Genomic DNA, 22,580 nt, shown 5'->3' with positions numbered 1-22,580 from the left:
CCACAGATACATGTTTACGAATTTGAAGTGCCTCTTATACATACATTCCTCGCGGTTCACTCCGAAACAAAGAACGAAGAAAGCAGATGTGGAACTGCAAGACCACTGCAGTGAAGACAGAGATAAAATGAAAACTAGTTTTTCATTATTTTAGGAATTCACTGTTTAACTTGCAGGCACGACTGTCTTGCGTTGGAGTTAGTTTACCATGCAGTTCATTCATTCCAACACGAATCTCATTCCAGAAGCAAACGAATGAAACGAAGGAACCTAAATTTGACTTATTTAAACTGCACACAAACAATCAATTGCTCATTATTATGTTTGCAGTTGCATCACGTTCCACAGTTTGATTGGGAACGATCCAACTGGAATCGAACGCACAAGTTTAGCCACCTAATTGGATATTCATCAATTTGTCTCAACGTCAAATGATTGAACGCTGACCTTCTGCACAGCTGCTATGCGGTAGTAAACAAGGGCTGATTGTTGGCTTTCTAACATCGGCATGTTGGGTGGACCTACTCTAACGTACGTACGGCTGAAGTCTGCCAATTGATGTCTATTACAATCGGTGACAGCCGGTTATTCTGGCAGCTTGTACGGTGGCTTTGACAGCAATCTGGATATGTGATGAGTACGATAGGTTGATCTAATTGATAGTCAATTTTAGATTTGTGGCTATAAGATTAAATCAAGCGTATGATTTATATCGAGGAGGAAATTTTAGTCATTGGTTCAAGTTAGTTTTCAATAATTTCACAATTTTCAGACTTTTTTATTCGAACAAAATGGTAGATCCCTACTCACCATGGTTAACAAAATAACGTAGACAGAGACCTGGCATTTTTTTTGCGAACACCAGTGTAAACAATGGTTTTTTCGTTGGAAGTGCTTATTTTTGTGATATTTAACTATACATAGTTTCTTTCCAACATACTGGTTTTGTAAGTTTACTCCTGGTATGCCGCTGCAAAAATACTCATTGTTTTCTCTCGAAGCACATTTCAAAACATGTCTGACTGAATCAAGTGTATATAATATTTGAGTTACCAATCATGACATAAGTAAAATAGTCAACAAATATTTTTTTGTCATACATGTTCTTCGGTAGTCAGTTGATCATATTGTCGATGTTTGATTCGATAGGTAATATTCCTGTACTCAACGTTTTGATTCTTCCACGTTCGGCTTGATAAACCGTAAATCAGATTTTACCGAATAGTTTGTGCTTGTCAAAACTGCAATTGAAAACTTCTTGACAAATTCCTGCATTTGATTCATATTTCCCTTCCTGTTTGTGTTTGAAAAGCTATTTCACAGTAAACGTATGTCCGCTCATAACTCCGTTCGGAAACGGAAACTAGAGAATTCAAGCAGTACAAATTAAGACACCGAATAAACTAAGTACTGAAAGGAAAATTAGGTCATGGCCGTGATATTCAAAGTTTTTTTTTCGTACCTGGGAAGGACTTTCATGTAATATATCGGATTTCCGACGGAGAGCCGAAGCCGGAAAGCGGTGGCGTAGACAGAATTTTGGCGAAATGCCGTTGGCAGACCGGCTATAAAAATGTGCGGTGCTATTTACAGTTGGGAACTTGCCTGTTGAATCGCAGATACTTTTCAAAATTATGAAGAGCTCTATAGATGGTGTATGCAACTGAACTAAATATATAGATTGAAGAGGGAGTGGCAGCTGGAAGACCATCGTTTTTTTTTCGATGGATCGACTATATTTGAAAGCGCACTATCCCTAGCGATGCGGCTTCTCGTATCTTTGAGCTATGAACAAAAAATTATTTTAAAGAATTGTATACACATTGCACATATTGGTTCTTTGTTTAGTTCAGAACTTCTGATCACAACGACTAGGTAGAACAGAACGATTAGCAAAATCGAGGAGCATTTTTTTTGGAAAAAGAATAGGACTCTAATGCTTCTAGTCTTCAAGTAAGAGGGAAAATTTGATTTCCTTCAGGAATCTTCTCAGGATAACTGACCTTTCCCATTAACATTTTTGCTCGTTTTTTTGTGTCCTATATTTTCCCAATGAACCTATATTGTTTCGTGTCTTATTATTCAAAAATCGTAAACAAAAAATGAGAAAAGTGCAAACTGCCCTGATGTAAAGCTAAAATCTGACAAATGTCAAGCCAAAATTAAATGTCAGCACTTTTTAGATTTTTTGTTTCAAATTTAAAAAATAGCCCGCCCTAGAAACATTCTGGTTTTATGTTGGTTTTATAACACTCTCGAAGAGTAAATTATGGACTTCAAGAGCGTTATAAAACTTAAAATGTTACTTGGGCGATTTGTAAAAAATATGAGTTCTTTGGGATGGTTAGTCTCAAATAATTTAAAGAATGATTGATTGATTAAGATTGTTTGATTAAAAACATCAATTGTCAAACGATGCAAGTTGAAACATTAGCTTTTGATGTGACATATGGTACAGGTGTGACATTCCATTTTCTTTTTGTTTCAATATATGATAAGGAAACAAAATGAAAGATGTCAAACTTCGTTCAAGTGTCATAGTGCACAATGATATTGCCTGTTTCTTTGGTAACGGAACGCGCCACTCAGTTTGTTACCAACTTTAAAATCGTCGCCAGTCCTGCTTTTTCATATCTCCGTTAGTAAAACGTCAATGCAAGATAGCCTTCATGCAAATCAGGGTAAATATTATGATAAACGAGCTCAAAAATATTGACAGTTGATTTGACAAATGACCCTATCATTTTCTGCTGGCGGCGATCTTGGAGACAATTTCAAATCGTCGTGATCGATAGGAGGGAAATCGATAATAAATTTTCGACAAACAAAGAGTCTATTATTTTACTTTAAGAATTGGATACCACCTTGTTTAGTTGAGTTTCAACTTGAGACTAGAGGTGCGCGCCGAAGCCGACAAGCCGGCGCGCACCTGTTTAAAATTGGGATTTCCGAAGAATTTCTTGTGTATAAAATTTCATAACAATATTTAGAAAAAGTCTTCGTGAAAATTCCGAAGAATTCCCCAAAGAAATTCCTGCGAAGCTTTCGAAGAACCTCCTATGAACTTTCTGATGATTCTCCATAGAAATTTCCAAGAAAATAACTTTTCGAGTATTTTCCGTTGCATACAATTTTCCGAGAAGCTAACGAAGAATTTCCCGAGGAAGTTCCAAAGATTTTTTCGAGCAAAACTTCGAATAACTTTCCGAAAGAAATCCGAAGAGTTTTTCAATGGAATTCCTGAGAAAGTTTCCGAGAAAACTAAAAAAAAAATCATATGAAGTTCTGCGAAATTTTGTGAGAAAATTCCGAAAAATTATCTGGAGATGTTTCAAAGAATTTTGCGTAGAAATTACTCCGAGTCGTACAAATTACTTCGAGGAAGGTCCGAAGATTTGTTCGAAGGTGTTTAAAACATTTTCCAAAGAAGATTAGTTATCAAGTTATCAAGGAAACTCTCAAGAATTTTCCGAAGAAAATCCGAAAAATTCTCCGAAAATAATCTAAATAGTTCGAAATAGTTCCTAAGAATTCTGCGAGGAGATTCCTACGAATTTTCTGAAAATAGAAAAAATTCGAGAAATTTCGCAAGTCACAAGAAAATTAAGAAAAATGCTAAGGAAAATTCAAATAAGATTCCTTGGAAATTTCTGAGAGTTTTCTGAAATAATCGACAAAAAATTTCTGAAGAAGTTTCAAAGATTTTTCCGAGAAAAATCCAAAAAAAAAACCGAAGAATCATGAACAATTTCTCGAAATACAAATTCATTAAAATAGGGCCACGACGATTCACACCGCCACTGCCGACTTAAATAACTTTCGACGTGGCGCTGAAAACGCCCACCACCGAGAAAAATCACGATAAACAAAGCCACCCACGAAAAAAATTATATTTGTACCAAATATGATTTTGGCTTAAAAAATAATGAGCCATTTACTTGGCTGAGCTTGAATTTAGCTTTAGCTAAGCTTTGAATAACTATACATAGCTATGTCACTACTTTGTAATTAACCAGAAATAATGATAACACACACAGAATCAATTGAATATATGACTGGGATGAAGAAAATTAAAAGAAAATTTTTAGTTGATTTTTACTGTTTAAAGGCCGTATTTGCCTCTGAGTATCCACAGAAACCTCAGGAAGGAATAATAATTAGTTGATATACATCGCTAGATCTGACCTCTGCAAAACATTAATCTTCTATATAATAAAAATGAAATGGTCTGTGTTCGTATCCGCATAACTCGAAAACGGCTGGAAAGGTTTTCTTCATTCCTTCAGTAAATATGATCGTTGTCATTTCCGACGGGTTTATAAGGTATTTCCTTATGCGAAAATCAAAAATTTAGTTGAGTAAATTGTGAACAACTAAAATTAAGATTCGTACGGACATTTTGCATTGGCAGTTCATAACGCGCATTTTCGCCTACTATGCAAAACAACGTCTGCCGGGCAGGCATTGAAAAAAATCAGATCATGAGTAAAAATCGGCTAAATTCATGCCAACTTGATGCTCTCCTGCGGTCTAATCGCTGATGCTTTCTAGATCGTTGAAATTTGGCGTTCGTTGATTCAATGTTTAAAGATCTTCATCGCTCACCAATGGGAGACAACTGAGCGAGGCAAATCACTTGGTAACCTAACAATGACTGTTGTTACCACATGCTGTTAGAAAAATCTTTCCAGACATTAGGAAAATTAAGTCCGCTATGAGTATGGAACTCGGATACACTGCATGGGAGGCTTTGATACTTTCTCTCCTCCATCCCAGCAACTTCAAAGCAGAGTGAATAAAGCAGAACGACTGATGTGTTTTGGTTTTATTCTAGTAGAGCAAGCGTAACACAAACGCTCCAGTCGTAGCTTCCCTGGATACCATACCAAGTTTGGCTTGGCGAACTATATTGCTCGTTGTTTACGCAGCAACGATCGCTCATAATCGTTGTTTGGTATCAAGGCTGTTCACTCACTGGTATTGGATGCTATGATTGAATTAGATCAATGCTCGTCCGCTTCAATCACGCTTTCACTGCCTGCTGCCGGGTTGACTAGTAATTTATAAAAAAGAAACACACCATGCATGCCCGATGATTTCTGTAAGCTCGGATCGTGCAAACTATCGAAACACGACCAAACCCACAGACATAACAATTGATTCACACACTCCGACCGTGCAAATTTCAACAAAATTCAACTGCGCAAACTATTTTCGTAATGAGCAGAAACACGATCAGAAGCGCACTCGAAAGTAACAAAGGTTAACCAAGGCTTTCAAAGTATTTTTTAGAACTTTTGTTGAACTAAGATCCAAAAAGATTATTTTAAGATTGATTAGAACTCAAGGAATCCGAATTTAGTTTTGCTATCTGCTTCTTCTTCTTCTTATTGGCATTACATCCCCACACTGGGACAGAGCCGTCTCGCCGCTTAGTGTTCATTAAGCACTTCCACAGTTATTAACTGCGAGGTTTCTAAGCCAGGTTAACATTTTTGCATTCGCATATCATGAGGCTAACACGATGATGCTTTTATGCCCAGGGAAGTCCAGACAATTTCCAATCCAAAAATTGTCTAGACCGGCACCGGGAATCGAACCCAGCCACCCTCAGCATTGTCTTGCTTTGTAGCCGCGCGTCTTACCGCACGGCTAAGGAGCTATCTGCTGAGGAGCCCAAAAAAATGTCTTAAGCCGCTTTCAAAATTCTGGTCATACTGAAATTTTCACTTTCAAGCAAATATTTCAAAAGCATTGAATTCGGACAAAAATGTTTAAATTTTCAAAATTTTAAGAACTATTATGGATTAATTTTACTCGTGAATTTATAATCATCCTCTTTTATAAATGTCGATATTGAATGATATTTCCGAGTAAAACTAATGAGTTTTGACTAGTCGTAATATTCAGACTTAAACATAACCATCTGTTGACATGAACTCAGTTTCGCCAATAAAAATATACAAATAAACGCAGTTTGAATATTCCTAATGAATACCTCATCAATTTGTTGCAAATAAGGTTGAACGCAATGCTGACATTGTCCTCTGTAGATAGGGATAGGTTTTTAATCGCATTTATCAGCGCCAATTACACTTCTTGAACAGCCAAAACAAATGATGATGTTCTAGGAAGGTAGAGCGGATTCCAAGATTCCATAAAAGATTCCTTTATTTTTCGTCCTAAAGTCCGAAGAGATTTCAAGAGTTGACAAATATGAAATTAAAGACAAATGCATGTAACACTCAGATGTATGCTATTTTTTTCTGATTCGAAGTCCATTTAAAACTTGCACACTGAGAATGCTTGAACAATCCCAGTCAATCATTCAGATGAATCTTTGAGCGACTGATTCTGGTCCATCACGGAGTAGCAACCATAGATATTTGTAGTCAGTCAAGCTCAACCAGGGTTTCATTCTTCCTAGTAGTTGCACTGTTTTTTAGTTCGTTCAAAGACTTCGTTGAAGGAATGTGCTATTGATATAATAAGACCAAGCAAAACTGAATCTAGACACCGACGGAATGTAAAATGGGCAACGCGCTAGACATAAAACAATATATTAACATCATTTGCATCATTACTCTCTTCCTATTTATTAAAAATAATTATCTGATTATAATCTCTTTCGACAGATTGATGTTCAATAAAAATTAATTGCATGTTTCTACATAAATTAACATTTTGAAGTCCCGATGTTCATTTTTAATTCATTTGCGATTCTTACGAAGTTCTGGTTTCATGGCAGCCTATTCGGGCGAAGTTCTGTTGAATTCAAAGGACCTATGTGTTTTGGCACGATAACCACAGATTCGGCCTCGTGTCACTTCAAGACATTCCTAGCAAAATAAGGCCAAAATAGTGTAGAATCCTTGCGATTCTTCATATACGACAAGTGTCACCTTTGTAAACTCTTTTGCTTATATAAAGGGTTTTCGCATCATATAAAGCCATTCGACCAAATTCGATCGTTCTTCAGCTTTCAAAGATCAAAATACACATTTACAAACTTTGTCCATATTAGTTGTATTCAAAAGTATTGTCATATCAAACATATGTAACTTTATCCTAACTCCGCTTATAGGGGCTTGGTGGTTATATGGCTACCACTTCTGCCTCATACGCAGGAGGTCGTTCCACTTATCCTACTTTGTATCTTTTCATATAATGTTCTAGCAATCTCTAGAACTAGAAATGAGCTTTCATACCGTTTTCATCTTCTTTCCTACACATACAACTTGCCTAATTCTAGCAGGTAACTGTTGGATTTCTAAATGATCGAAAAAGCTCGTTTCGGCATCCATTTTGAATATTTTATTACTTTCACATGGGTACACGTTAACCAAGACGAATCTCTGCCATAGAACATAATCCCCAGATTCCAATAAAATTCCACAGGAACTCGTGGCGAGTGCAGAGGTGTTACTCTGGGCTTGCAATGGGCGAGTGATTGCATCATCAATTCCTTCCCATACCCGATAGAACGTGAGGACGTTGTTAGCGTCGTTACCGACCATTTAAAAATACTAGAGTACTCGGTCTGTGCACACTGAGGTTGAAGAGCAAAATTATAATGGTTTTATAGAACTCTTGTAGAGCAAGTAATAAACCATTATAGAACCACAAATGTTACTTGGGATGCTTTCATCCATTGATTCACTGTGCGATTGCGATTGTTCTGGTCAATCACGGAGTAAGCAACTACGAAATGCATGGCCATCATGCTCATGCTCATGTCTGCAGGTTCTTGATTCCAAGACCTGTAAGTCCGGTGAGTTGAAAGACCATTCCTCTTTGGTTAAACAATTTTTTAAAAGGAGCTTGCACAGAAAAGTTAACGGTGTAAGTTATTCCTGCCATGCTAGATGTGGGATGATAACTTCTTGAAATACTTCCTTGGTTTAGCTGACGGGAGTAATTGATAATCATTCTGGAGGTCTGATATTGCCAGGTAGTAAACATAATTGCATAGTTGAACAGAATCTTTGATGTTTTGACCCGATTTGCATTCATGGTGTCATTCAAATATAGGTTTTTGCAGATTTTTTTTTAAAGATTTTAGTTTGATACCGGAGAGTTCGAAATTTCCATCGATTTCACTAAATTTGGGAACTGCTAAATTTTTGCTTGATTCATGGAATCGCTCTATTGTATTACTTACAGTAGATTTCGTTATATAAAGTCTTTTTGCTATTACTGATATATTCTTCCCTGATGACAATTTTTGTATGTATCTGAAATCACAACTGCACCAAATGTGCTGTTTTGGTAAATAAAGGACCTTTCGGCTGTTAATGCTGTCGAAATTTGAACGGATAATTAGAAGACACTCTGTACATGCCGTCGGCGGCATTCCTTCACGTACAACTGCCATTAATCGTTCAAGTTCCTGGGATTTTATCAATAACTGAGCGTAGAGCTTTCGCACTTTAGATTTTTCTCACCGTATGTTACAGCTCATCGCGTTTCGGCGCCTTTGCGACATTGTAGAGGGAGATCCCCCAGTGCCGGACACATAAGCCATTTAACGAAAAAGTCTCGAATTATTCGGATTATGTTGACTACATAGTATGGCATCCTAAATATGATCATTTATGATTCATACTAGATATATTTCACCATTTGAACATGTTTATCGACGATGTATTTTGATGATTAATTTTGGTGGATAAAGTCATTGTTCAGAAAAACGTCTCCTAGTATCGGACACTATTTCATCATGTTCAAATATGACCAAGTTCTGGTTACATGAGTAAAGATATCATTCAGAATAGTAACATTTTTCATTTGCTTTAAGCTGTAGATATTAAAATGTGTTAGTAGAGCCTATTTGACTCTCTTAACTTTTTAATAGCTTTCTTTAGCTGGTGGAGGGACCTCCGCAAGTGTCGTTTTGAGAAGCGTCCGGTATTGGGAAGTGTCCGGCGGTGGGGGATCTCCCCCTACTAGTAGTAGTACTTTACATTTTTATGCTCCTTGCTGGAAAATTTAACTTCTCGATTTATTCTTCACTATATACGGCACTATATTTGGCCATTATTTTTGGCGTTGGATAACTTTTTACCGGAAGGTACTGATATCAGTGTTCAATCTTCTAAAATTGGAAACCATAATGAAATTTTGATCGAGAATCCACGGTAGCGGTGACGTTTGGCTACAGCAGAGACTTCAAGAATCACAAGCAAGCGCGCGTCGGCGGAAGACGCTGCGATAGCCGTTGACTTAATACAAGCTGTGCATATGTAGCAATTTATGGCAGTGGCAAACCATCGAGTGGCTGTCGCCAGCGTCAGCAGTACACAACCCCACCGAAGTAAGTGGTTACCCTCCAAAACATTGTTTGAACTAAATCTTTCACATGCTGTGCAATTTCTAAAATCGAGTTTCAGACATAGTGATTAATGTCCACTCCAGGCAATTAACTTTGATTGTACTGAAAATTTTCCTCAATATTACGATTTTGATTTTTTACACGCTAGATTTCGATTTTAGATCTGGACGAGCTCGGTGGCTTAGTGCCTACCGCTTCTGCCTTATAAGCAGGAGGTCGTGGGTTCAATTCCAGGCTCGTTCCTTTCCTACTTTGTATTTCTATCTTAGTTCTTTCTGTGTTTCACGTTCTACCAAAACGATTCCTACTGTTAAAACCTTCCACAACACCATGCTTCCCCTTCCTCAGCATTCACAAGGACGTGGCCAGGACAGATCCTCGACTATTGGAGAGTGCATTACTTGCATCTAAGAGATAGTGGTTAGTCCCAAATCAATATCTGTGGTAACGGATGAAAGTGATGCTACTCTCATACAATAGTCTTGGCTTGTACCACTTTCGAATTTGTGCGAATTGCTCAATGCTAATGCTAATGCAAGATTTTGATTTTAGATCTGTCGCTGTTATAGATTCGAAATGCGTATTAATAAAAATACATCTGTTCTTTTCAATACAATAAGTTTTAGGTAGCTCAACAAAGGTAGAAAATTTCAAACGCAACGATGGCCTTACGTTGTCCAACATCTACCTACCTTGCAGTGTGTCTTGTACACAACTTTTTTGATTTTTGGTTCCGTTCAACATCAAATTTTCGTTTTATTTTTATTTTGAAACTACCAACCGTAGATAATATTATTGTCAACTTCACAGTAAAAAAATCTGCATTTTCGAGGTACGTGTGGTAGGCATCTGTTCTGTATATGGTTCTGTATATCGATTCCCATTTTCCAACGATTGCACAGTTGCAAATGAAATTTACACAGTGTGAACAGTATTTAGATAAAATTTATTTGAAAAAGTAAGACCAATTTGAATTTTTAGGACGCATTTTGATTTCTACACCCTTTTATTCTAAATTTACAGTTCTAGTAGTCTTGAGACGAGCACCCATTTCACCGATGCCACAATTTGGCTGACGTATTTTGAATTTGTTGGCTAATTCTGATATGTTCGTTCTTCGAACATCCTCTGAAGTGTCGAACATAGACCATCCATGATGTGTTCGAATTTTCAGTTTGAGTGTCCATATTTTCACACAATATTTTCTTTGAGACTATGGCGGTAGGGGAGAGCAGTGCAAAATGCACTTACTTCTTAAAATCACTCATTAAATCTTTTGTAGAACAACAATGAAAAATGAGCAAAGTCCCTGCATTGCACTACGGGGAAAAAAGGTGGCCAAAAATCGAAAAATTGACTTGCTTTGAATGACGTGTCTTGTATACCATTTGAAAGAAGGATAATTCAAACCTAGATTCCCAAAATTTCAGCCCTCTGTAATGAAAACTCATTGTGCCACAGACATCAAGTTTAGAAAAATTGTGAAAATTGTAAAAAAAAAATGCATCTCAAACAAATGCAAATTTCTCAGCGAATAACGGTCCAATTTTGGAAATTAATACACCGTTGGAAAGATAATTGTCTAAGCTTTAAAATGGGTACTCTGTTGAGCTTACACGGTTTATAAAAAATAGTCAACAATGGGTAATTATTGAAATTTTTTGTCTAAGTTGGACTATATCTAACAAGCAGGGCCGAGCAGTCTCAAGAGACCACCACCAAAGTTTAGTTTGGGGTCTATACTATCTGCGGAACGAGAATCCAGCTGCGGCTGAGCGCCATTTTGGCACGAAGTCGAAAAAATGGATTTTTTTTGTTAATAACAATTATCGAGCACAAACACAAAAAATCGTACAAATCAAATACTGCTTTAAATGTGGAACTGTTAAATGTCAAATTTAGTCTTAAAAATGTTACCCACTTTATTATTATTTTTGTGAAAATGGGTTAAAACAAACCGAAAATTATCATTCCATATAGAAACCTACCCAACTGGACTAAAAAGTTTTCAATGGTTTCACGATAACCTTGTTTATAATTCTCTGTTCATGTGCCATTTTACAATTTGTACCAAATATACTCAGGTCTATTTATTTTCCTAATAAATATTATCTACCTACTTGCATTAAAAAATGCACTAGACGAATTAATGGATGATGTTGAACAACTTGATGATGATTTTGCTCTCGATGAAAATGTAGAAAATGAGTAGAATTGCTTGTCAATTTGATTTAGTTTTAAGAGAAAGTTAATAATTAAAATTTATTATAATTTATCAATAAAAATTAGGTTTTATTTTGTACAAAGCAATGAAATTTATTTCTCATTTTTGTGATTTTTTGCAGCAGTGAACACGCATGTTGACAAAAAGAAGCGACTAAATTGATGCCGTATTTCTTTGTTTCGCGATGAGATAAATATATATTCAATGAGATGGAGATCGGAACAGCTCCTTTATATTCATCCCTGCAGTATGAAAAATGGAGACAAATCATCAACTTTGTTAAAGATGTTGATATATGTTCAGTAAAAATAACGGAAACATATTAAAAAATAATCCTTTCGACTAGTTTGATTGATTTATTTGTACGGAAAAAAATATTTCCATAGGGGGGGGGGGGCAGATAACTTTGTGTGGGGGGAGGGGGAGGTTCGGAAGACAAATAATTCTTCACCAAAATACCTGATTGATAAAAGAATACTCTTATACGACATAGTTAAAAAAAATGGGGAAGGGGTCAAATCTTGGTTGGGGGGGGGGGGTCTTCCACCTCCACTTCTCCTGTTTAATCTTATACATAGCAACCTTATTCTAGTTTTAATTTGCATTTGAACTGCCCCTAAAATTAAAAACAATCGTTCAAGTTTATTGTTTAGGAATACGTACCTCAATACTAGTTACACCTTCCGGATGCGATGAAAATGCATAAATATGATTAATTATATGCTAATTTTACTAGAATACTATAAAATAAAGCGGAAAAACCAAAAAAATATTTTTGGCCACCACTTTGTATGGAGCCGCCCCATAGTGCATTGTTACTTAAATTTAACGTTTTATGATTCTTTCATTTCACCTGTATGATTCTGGTTAAATCCGCTAATATAAACAAACAACCATGCGTTCATCATTTTTTTTTTTCAAATTCGATTATTTGGTAGGCTCAGGCGTGTATAACACTTTACGAAGCCACATTTTTTGTTATATGTACAATCGACATCATCTTGTTATTAGATTAATAAGAGAGGGAAATAAGCCAACCTACTCGTGGTGACTCGAGGTTAGGTTTACAATGTTTAAGAATGGAAGCGGATAAGGATTCGGAAAACAGGGAATCATCATAGTTAAGGAATTTCAGCAGCTCATCCGGTCATTTGGCGTCGGGGACGATGTGGTGTGTCGTCGTGCTCGAAGAATGGTTCCCATGAAAGCATCTTCCGGACGGCCAGAGCCACGGCGCTCTACGGGACAGAAAGACAGAGACAAAACTAAAAAAAAACTTCGAAGAAAAAAAAAAAAAAATGCGTTCATCATTATTTTACATGCAATAGAGTCATTTTACACCACCATTCGGGCGTTTTGCCCCAGGCCCCTTGGCGTTGAAAATTCACAAAATCTTGCTATTTTTCAATAAGAGATCATTGTAGACTATAGCTGGTTTTGTAAATTTTGCTTTTTCCCGTTGAAATGGTTCGGTATTTTTGTTTATATTGATGAAAACATCTAAAAGTTAAGGGGGTGCATATTGGGTTGATCTTTGCTACTTATTTCACCAGAGGAGCAATGAAAATAAAATTCACCTTAGCTAACAAGGGATACACACCAAAGATTTTTTTCTGCGCTGGCTTACGCAGCCATATTACTCTTGATCGTGTGGTGTACTCACAATGCACTCCAAAAGTTGGCTATTCATTAACAATTTTGAAACCCGTTGAAAATCTAGACAATGCCATCTCTATCCAAAGTGTATAACTCAAAATATTCAGAACTGCCGATAACTAAAAAAAAGAAGGTTGTGAAAATTGGCAAAAGTGAACATTTATGCGTTTTGGTATTCATATTCCATGCAATACGCTAAGAAAACCAATTGTACACTGTCATAAGAGTAAAAGTAGAATCGCAGAAATACAACATGGCAAGGTATGGCCAGTGGAATTTTAAATAATTTTAAAAATACGAGCTGTGAGTCTTCGGAACATAATTTATCATACGTAGTTCCTTCTCTCCGGGATCATTTCAAGAAAAACTTTATTATCTTTTAGCAATCAAATAAAATATACGATAAATATTGATTACAAATTATTATTGACTCAGATCGAAGGTTGTCACCCTTTTGCTCAGTCCATGGCTGCAAGTTGAAATCCACGCAGTCTACTGAGGGACGGTCCGCAAGTCACCTTCCACTTGATCGATTTAGCTTGCTCACTGCTTTCTGGTGCTCGTTGGATCTTAGTCGAGAATCACCGTCCATCATCTGAACCCCGCCATAGACGCAGCACTTACCTTCCGAAAACTCCAAGTGCGCGTTGGGCCTCCACGAGCATCGTGCAGATCTCATGTCCGTAGATGACTACCGGTCTAATGAGCGTTTTGTAGAAATTTAGTTTTATACGACGTCGAAATCTATTCGATCGAACTCTATTGGAGCGGTACGTACGTACCGATTTCTTGCTACGATGCGTCAACTTATTTCTTTGTTGGTATCATTATCGGAGGTCACCCTTGAGCAAAAATACACGTATTCTTAAACAAATACACGAATTCTTAAAATTCTAAAACCATCGTGGTGGGTGGCTTATATCGTTTTCTTCTCTTGGACTTCTTTCAACGATGTGATTTGTGTTCGACATGTTTACGTATTCGACCTCAGCAGTAAGTCGAGTCAAGAACGAAACACTGAAGCTGGCCTTACTGTTGAGGTCGAAATACGTATCTGTTGAGGTTAAAATCAAATTGTGGAACGAACTCGTCGTGCTATATTCTATCCACCCACACTGAAAAAAGGGGACACATGGTGTGTTGTCCCTTAACAAAAAACAGCAGGCGTAGCAGATGATTTCCCATTTTTATCAATAGTGAAAGTTGAGTTTTATTGACATGTATGTGCATTGATAGGTTAGTCAAAATTAACCACTATGGAATTAGTATTATAGTATCTGCTTATTGCCACTTAGAGAAAACTGTTCGTAGCTGAAAACGGTTACACTCTATAGGCTTCGCCAACCATCATTATTATTGCGAATACATGACTATTAACAAAATTCAAAACCTAATTCAAAGTCAAGTCCGCTTCTCAGACGAACCTCCACTCCACGCAACATCACACAATGAAGCTTGCAAAGTGATACTCGATTCGAATATCCGCAAGAAGTATCTATTTGGTGTCCCTCTGCAGATGAACGTCTTTCATTCATTTCACACCGAAGCAGAGCCAAAGCAAAAAATAAACAACACAACACCAAGGCAGCATGAGACTCACCAGCACCAGCATAAAAAGTCTGGGGGCTTGAAAGAGTCTGCATCGCGCGGTGCCTATGCTTCGCTATGCTTCTTCCTCGCAATCGCACATACAAACACACCTCCATATTCTTGTGCAAGTCGTTCCAACTCACTGTGGCACGGCGGCAGGCGCAACAGAGAAATAAAAGTGTCTCGAAAAGTGTACACACACCGACCCGAGGAGTCGGTCCCGTACTACACAACCACCACATGGTAACCTCTCTGCTGCAGAACATCCGAGCCATGCAGAAAGGTAGGAGGTGTAGAATGGTATGTCGTTGTCGTCGTTGCCAACGCTGTGCCCGCACCCGCACGTGTGCGCTACTTCCTAACGACTGACTGGGGGTGGAGTGCTGCTGGCTGGCTGACTAAGCGCTGACCCCGGCCTGTCTTACACCTACTCCCGAGAGATGAACACCGCTGCTGGTTCTATTTCATGTTGATGCATGTGTTCGTTTGATGACTTTATGGCTGATTTTCCACCGTCTCAATCCAGGTTCAGCTGGTTCTGTTTTGGGCAACCAAATGAGACATTTTAGAAAGGAAACCAATCATGTTTCATACCAGCAGGGTGCAAGATATTTTATTTGTGTTATTGATTCTCCTTGGTGATGGGAGGAACAACCCGTTCATCGAGGGTGAATGATTAGTTTAGTAAGTTTATTGAGCTGTAGGGATCAATTTTCTGTTGCGCTTGAATTCCAACTTCAAACTGAATGTGTTGCAAATTGCAATTATTTTTTAATGAATGTATGCTTTTATGTTTCCTAATATCACTGTTTCAAATTTAAGGTTCAAATTAATCAAGCTCAAATTCGTATTCTTGAATAACAAACTAAGCTTGATGAATGATGAGTAATCGCCATGAGCAATTACGAAATATAAAATTTTCATTCAATAATTGAAAATGTCCATAGTTAAGTGGGAATTTTCCAAATATCAGAAAAATAGTAGTTTTAAAATAGCAATACAAAAAAAAAACTAAATATTTATGAATAAATTAATATTACCTACCTATATATAATTGTAAAATCTTTAATAAAACAAATATGCTCGTCCACAATCATATTTATTCTATGAGAAATATGCCTTTTTTCACGGAATTTTCGGAAAGTTCTTTTGATATTAAAGTTCGCAATTTTTATATTGCCTTAGGCAAAATTCAATACATTTTTTATCTGATAATTTTTTATTTTATAATTTATTTTAATCTGTTTTTTATTGCAAATTTATTGGCTTTTGACTATGGAATATTCACGATTACTAATGACAATGTAAAGAGAATATTTTCTTGTTTGTTTATTTATGCATTCCAAAATGTTGGTAAAACACAAAACAACTTTTGATTAAACGTGATGAAGACTGTGTATTTTGATCCATTATGTATACTACAATATATTTCTTACAAATACTGTTATTTGAAAAACTTTTAATTTAGTAATAAAAGTGACCATTTCGAACTCCCTAGATATTAAACTTAAGGTTATCTTCATTGTACCGTTTCTACTATGTTTGATAGAATCCATAAAATACCTGTTTCGCCCCACTACATCTCATTAGACAATCGTTGCGATCTAATTAAATTCACTTTCCCAGTTTTGTTTTGTGTCGCTCTGCCGATAAATTGGTGATAAAGAATATTTACGACCCAGATGGGCGACCCGTTGTTAATTATCCATACATAATTAAATAGACTCCGTTCGTTTGCAACTATCGAGCCGAGATGCTGGCAGGGATTGAAAGCAGCCAACCCAACGGCACAGCCGAAAGCCTATTCTCTCCATCGGTCGATCCCATCATCCAATCAGCAGAATCACCTTATTTCGATTCAAATCCACTGGTCACAGCAGGTGAGAAGCAGTTGAAGGCACGAGACGAGAAGGTGATTCCGATGCCGTGCCAAGTAGACAACCGCCCGGTTTGCACACCGCGCTAGTTCTTGAAGGAACCCGACGGCAAAAAGCGGACGGTCGAAAACGAGCGCTGCGGTGATCCATCTGAGATAATTATATTTTTTCTCGTATATTTTGCAGAAAAAAACACATAACACGAGACTTAAAAAACACGCCACGAGTCGTAGAAATACCAACGCCGGTACCAGTCGCACAGTGGTGGCAGTTTAGATACAATTCGTTAAGAAAGCGTGAGGCTGATTGAGTGAGTGAATTCGTAATTTGGAATAGGCTCAGTTCTATGATTTTTTAATCAGTTTTATGTAGGGAACTGTTCCATTTTCCATCTCACTGGACATATATTCACCTCATCGCAAAACGAAGAAATACAGCATCAATCTCGTCGCTTCTTTTTTGTTAACACGCGTGCCTCCTGCTGAAAAAATCACAAAAATAAGAAACAAACCAATTTCATTATCATTGCTTTGTTTTTGATGGGATGAAAATAAAAGCTATGGGATAAAGTGCGAACCGTTCCGCTACCACTGCTGAAAAAATCACAAAAATAAGAATCAAATTTATTTTATTTGCTTTGTTTTTCGTGGGATGTACATAAAAGCTATATATGAGATGAATTCTAGGAGCAGTAACACTATTTTGCGAACATAATTTTCATAAAATAATATCATAATTTTCATAATTTAGAATTATTCTCAAGTTTAATTTACTTCTTGAATGGTATTACACCCCCCTCTGGGATATTGTCGTATAGCAGCTTAGTTTTAACGGTTCCTCCTAATCACTTCCACAGTTAGTAGTTAACGAGGCTTCTAAGCCAAGCTGCCATTTTCGCATTTGTATATCATTTTGTGCTCAGGGAAGTTGAACAATTTCTAACTCGAAAATTTCCTAGGCCAGGCTGATAATCGAACCCAAACGCCTTCAGCATGGTCTTGCGTTGTAGCCGCCCATCGCCAAACTAAGGAAGGCATGGTGCTTATATTTTTTAATTCCAATTATGTTGGTTTTTTATTAAAGCAAAACTAGTTGGTGTAAACTGTAATTTAAAATTTTCTCAAACTATTTTAAATACACTGGGATCGCTTTTTATGTGTTTTTTCTACGCAAGTCGTTTTATCGCGGATTTTGTAATTTTATTACACGTTTCTTTTTACACGGTACGTATCTGCTACATAAAAATCGAATGTATTAAATTTTAAAACTACAAACATGAAAAGTTCCTATTAGTTCTGTTACTCCTTTGCATAAATAACGCCACTGTGCGGCATGTTGTTACTTGGCCGACGGGAAACCTCATCGGCTTACTGCTGGGAAGGTACGGTGAGCGGGGCTTCGAGCGAGTTGAATTGAGTTATTTAGTTTTCTTCCTTGCTGTAGCGGTTGCTGAGTCCATTGGCGTTGTTTTCGCTTCAGACTTGGTGCAAAGGTGGCATTTGGACGAAGGAAGGTTTCTTGTACACAACGCACCGCGCAACGGACCGACCGACGGGAGATTCCTTCTGGTGCCTACTGCCTGCTGCTTTAACAGCCAGCCTACAGTCGGCTCTAGATTGGACAACTTTTGCGCCTTTCTGTGGGTGTTTTTTTAGCCGCAACACTATGACTCGTTTGATGGTTGAATATTGATTTGTTTAATTAAGATAGGATGCCTCGATATTGGTTAGATATTAGGTTGTTGACTAATCGAAGGATGATTTAAAAGCTTAGCAACACTAGCATCGGATTGCAGAGAAGAAATCTTTGTGTAATAAAATGTATGGATATAGACACGCAAAGCCACTTTTAATGGTATGTACTACAGTCGTGGGTGCTGAAAATTACTACATATTCTTATTTTCTTATATTTTGTATCTGATCAGTGATTGTAATTCATAGAGACTCAAATACACGATGACTCCAATTGAAAAAAAAAACTTGGGGTATAATTTGCAAAATTAAATTCATCCAAATCTAATTCAATCCAATTTAATCGAAAAGAAAAGAAGCATCCCGGAAAAAAAATGGGTTGGATGACGGATTGGATTGCTATTTTCCTTGTCAATATTAAGGTAAATTTGAATTGCATCTAAAGCGTTTTAACTGCTATTAATTATGATTAGTGCTTTACTCCAGTAGCTTTTACTATTCTTATTATTGCATATACGTGTACGTATGTCTGTATGATATATCAATTGACTGGATCTGTTAAAAATCATACCCCGGCAGTTGTGAACAACAGGCAAGAAAGTCCATTACCTTGTCGTAGTCCCCGGCGGAATTCGAACGTACTCGAGTGATCGCCCGGAATCTTCACACAGTTTTGCACACCATCCATCTTTGCTTTGATCAGTCTTGTAAGCTTCTCGAAAAAGCTTTTTTCGTTCATAATTTTCTATTGCTCTACGTGGTCTTTACTATCGTATGCCTTTTTCAAATCTATAAACAGATAGTGCGTTAATCACGGTGTTTTTACATAATTTGCCTTGCAGTAAAGATCTGGTCCGTTGTCGCGTGGCCTTCGGCGAAGTCGGCTTGATGGCTTTCCACGAATTATTTCATTATTCGTGAAAGACGGCGGAAGATGGTAGTGACGGTGATCACTCGAAGTTCTCTCACTGTAGATTTGGCATATGATCATAGGCATAACTAGAATCTCGGTCTAGGGGGCGGGGCATGGCCCCAGCTGCTGGGATGCATTTTCTAAGTCGATGTAAGGCACTGCGCGCGAAGGTTACAACAGAAATTGTTTGACTAAGTTTACCGCTCATTCATCCTGGAACAAACTTAACGAAATTCGGGCAAAATACAACTGACTTCCAATGATGCTGTGTTTGCTTCAAAATGATGTGTTTGTGTCAACTTATCTTCTCCATATAACTAAATGTAGATAAATGTGTAATCTAAGATTAAAGAATCCTTTTCGCATTGTCTATAAATGGACCCCAATATGAGCGTATTTTTTTTGTCATGTTACCTTTTATTCATATCAAGTGCATATGAACTGCTATTTCCAAGTTATTAGCTTCTACTCAGGCTTTATAACAAAATAGTGTGCATTTACCATTTCACGAGTATATGGAAGAAGAAAAACACATAAAAATAGCAAAATAGTGGTTTAAAAGGAAAAAAACGGTAATTTTTCAATCCTTTAATATGGAGTTATTTTCAACTACCCCTTGATTTAAACACTTTGAAATGGAGCCTGAAAGCAGTAGAATAAGATCGAGAAAACAGATTGAAATTTTTTTGCGCCATTCATTGATACAGCCTTTAGAAGAAAATATGTTTTTTTTCGAAGAAAAACCTCAATAACTTTTGATCCGCATGATATGATAACGCTAAGTCCAAGTTGCGCCCTGCAAATCTCAAAAAGTGGTCTGAACATCACATTGCTGAGAAATTTGAAACAAGAAAGTTAGAGAAAAAAAAACTGCTTTTTTAAGGGTCACCATAAGTAAACTTGGGAAAATTGCTCTAAATCAGTCAATTTAAGAGCTAGAGAAATATTTTTTTCAGCTAAATTCTTGAAATCTGGCTGAACTATAACTTCGCGGAACATTATATAACCGTATCTCCGCAAATAAAAAAGTTTTCTTGGTCATTTTTTTGTAATGTGGCCTACCTTATTTTTTATGAAAACCTCAATAAGCTTCATACCGTTAGGAAAAATTGTAGAACAAACATTTTCCTATCTCTGCTATTTTCGGCTTGAAAACTTATTACTGCTTAGTCTGCTACCTGACCACTGTGCAATGTGATTGAAAAAATAGATGAAGAAATGAACTTTGATTCACTTCCAACAGTGACTGCTGTAATGGTCAAGTTGAAGGAACCTATTAGAGATGGAAACGATCTGGAGTTGCAACCATGACCTCCTTCGTATACAGCAGGAACGAGCGGTGACATTAGGACTGCCAAGCCTGTTGCTGAAAAAATCGTCAAAGCGGAATTTGCTTACCAGGCGCTTGATTGACATATTACCATATTGTTTTGTTTGATTTATTTAGTTTGATCCAAGATTAATACACCACTAGGTGTTCCAATCTGCCAATTTCACGATTCAGCCATCTTAGGTTTTAGTATGGGAGAGCCAGCCGGTATTTTTCGTTTTGCACTGAAAATTATTTTTTCACCCCCGCCTTCTTCTCTTCCACAAACTTGGCAGATTGGAGCACCTAGTACTGTTTTCATCTTGGTTTGATCGACCCCACAGACGTTGTCCTGCATAGTAGGCGAAAATGCACGTTGTGAACTGCTCATGCGAAATTTCTATACGAATCTTAATTTTAGTTTTCATCTCCAAACAATTATTTTTCTGAACTTGATACAATCAGAAGAGCTACCGAATGTATACAAATAAGGTGAAAGTTCAAGCGTGACAAACTATAACAATCCAAAAAGACATATTAAGCATATTTTTTATGTCGTTATTGAACCCTTAGAGAAGGTGCTTGAAAATATTGGCTAGTATCTAAGGGCAAGTTTGAAACAAACAAAAATCACACTATACCATGGATGAAGTCTTATTCCTGAAATAGTAAGGCCGATACAATTATTTAAAAACCAAACTAAAATTTGGATAATTTTGAGATTTCTTAAAACATTCTTTATCGAACTGAGGAGTTTTTTGATTTTTTTATTTTAATATTTTTTTATTATCCCCTTGACTTTCTGGAGACCAATAGGACAAAATGTTAATTGACCTGTAACGCTGGGTAGACACCTTTACGTGGTGTGTTACGGGATAAGAACTACCACGGTTACACTGCCAGCTACAGGCAAATCCTGACCCAACGATAACCTTCCTTATTATCCAACTCCGTGGTACTTATGAGGGTGTCGCTAAGTCGGTGGCCTCTCGTTAAGTAAGTACCACATTAACACTTCCTTCCTCTCCCTAGTTACGGTGAAGATGGGCGTGACCAGGAGTAGTAATCCTCATGCTTTTGTTATTTTTGTTTAAGATTGAAATCAAGGACTTCTCCCCTTCTTGATTTCTGATAGCATTCTAGTTAAAGGATCTGAAAAGTAAAACATGAGTATCACTAGTGTCCAATCTACGAATTACACCGTAACAATGCTAATGCCAATGCTAACCAATAGGACAAAATGTTAATTAAATATTTGTAACGGCCTAATTTGAAATGAGCATCAGTTGTTAATTAATGTCCCGAAATTGCAACATTCTGAAAAGCGCTCCATTTTGGACACTCCCAATTTAATAGAATTTTCATGCTCCGTTGGTCGAATGATCCAATGCAGCCCGCTCTTATTTATGCCAATGCATATGATCGCTTCTTTCCTCTCCTCCGGTATCTGTTCTGTTTTCCAAATTATGATTATCAGTCTTTGAAGACAAGAGAACAGTTTTCTGGGCCCATCTTAAGGAGTTCAGCTCCGATATCATCCTTACCAGCTGCTTTATTGGTCTTTAGCTGTTGGATGGCATCCTCAACATCTCTCAGGGTGGGGGCTGGTTGATTTTCATCGTCCACTGAACTGATGAATTCGTCTTCTCCGCTGCCTTCACCTTCACTGCCTGTACTCTCAGCCCCATTTAGGTGTTCCTAGAAGTGCTGCTCCCATCTTTCGATCACCACATGTTCGTCAGTCAAGATGCTTCCATCCTTATCACTGAACATCTCGTCTCATGGAAGGCTGTGTTTGCAGTAGGTGCAGTGAATAACCTAGCCATGTTCTTGGAGACGGCAAAATGAATAAATCGTAGGCCGTTTTTGTTAGTTGGCCGGTGGGCGCAGAACTTTCCAAAAGTCGACCTAAATTCCTCCTCCAGGCCAACCTGGGCGTTTAAATCTCTTCTGATGAGTTTGACGTCGTGGCTTGGGTATTTTGACAA

General features: G+C 37.3%; 1 protein-coding gene across 2 annotated transcripts in view; it reads left to right on the top strand.

Moving 5' to 3' along the window:
* Positions 1-22,580, top strand: part of LOC134210897 (semaphorin-2A) — a 367,095-nt gene that overhangs the window by 89,042 nt on the left and 255,473 nt on the right. The gene's annotated exons all lie outside the window — the stretch shown is intronic.

Source organism: Armigeres subalbatus, chromosome 2 (assembly GCF_024139115.2).
Source record: "Armigeres subalbatus isolate Guangzhou_Male chromosome 2, GZ_Asu_2, whole genome shotgun sequence".
NCBI lineage: Eukaryota > Metazoa > Arthropoda > Insecta > Diptera > Culicidae > Armigeres > Armigeres subalbatus.
The sequence above is the reverse complement of the archived record's forward strand: the minus strand, read 5'-3'. Positions and strand labels throughout refer to the sequence as shown.